Below are 1,153 nucleotides of genomic sequence, written 5' to 3' on the forward strand. Positions count from 1 at the left end.
CCCCCCACCCGGGGTGGGGCCCCGGCCGCAGGGATGGAGTGCCTGCCTCCGATGGACCCTCTGTGTCCCCGAGGGCCCCCCCTTGCACACCCACACCGGACAGGCCTTTTCTTGTCCCTTTCCCTTCCAATTCCCCAGTGTTTTCCACATCTCCGCTTGTTTAAGGAGGGGGATATTTATTTAACCCTTCGTGGCTTCGCTCCAGCAGGGCTGAGAAAGGGTGCTATTTCCCCCAAGGTAATTATTTGGTTTGGGGGATTACAAGGCCTCCTTCTGCTTTCCTGGAGGGAGGAAATTGGGAATGTTTGGGCTTATCAAAAGCAATTTGCCCTTCAGCTCTGCTTGCGGGGGCGTGAGAAACCTTTTCTCCTCCAGCGCCGTGATTCCTGGCTGTCAGCCCGCAGTGCAGTGGCAGAGCGAGTGCGGTTCCCTCTGTGTGTGTCTGTGTACACACACGTGTGCATATGTGTGCACATGCATGTGTGTGCAAACATGTGGGGAGCAGGGAGAGGTGCCACCCCCGGGCCATGCTGATGTCCCCATGTGCCCTGGCAGGGGTATGTGCCTGGCAGTGCCCACCTGCATGTGTCCGGTGGACATGCCTGTGCCTGGATTGCCGTGCGGATGCCCCTGGCTGCTTGCGCCTTTGGAAGGGGATGCTCCTTCCTCCCTCTGCGTTTCCTTCTCCTACATTTGCGAGCCCTGGCCCCATTACGCACAGTGCCCCCACCGTGCCATGCAGGCGCACGAATATCTGTGACTCCTCTGACCCTCTGCTGGGTGAGACAATGGGAGCATCAATTCAGGAATGTCCCCCTTGTCCCTCCACCAGACAGCAGCCCTCTACGAGGTGGGGGGCCAAGCTGAGGGAGACCTGGCAGACTTGGCAAAGTTTTGGGGCACCTCTTTTTGCAGTGCCCTGGGGCAAAAAAGAAACGGCATCCACTGCGGGTTATGGGAGCATTTAGAAATCACTGTCTGCAGTTACACAGGCTAGGCTGAGCGCTCAACAGGCTGGCTGCCTCCACACAGATGGATGGACAGACAGACGGGCACCCTGGCACCCGCAATATCTTCTGACGTGATGCCCGCAGCTGCCCATTTCCCTGCTGGGTGCCAGTCCCACACTCCTGGTGTGGGTGAAGGGGGAATC

This window comes from Buceros rhinoceros, unplaced genomic scaffold, assembly GCF_000710305.1.
Source record: "Buceros rhinoceros silvestris isolate BGI_N320 unplaced genomic scaffold, ASM71030v1 scaffold17072, whole genome shotgun sequence".
In the NCBI taxonomy this organism is placed as follows: domain Eukaryota; kingdom Metazoa; phylum Chordata; class Aves; order Bucerotiformes; family Bucerotidae; genus Buceros; species Buceros rhinoceros.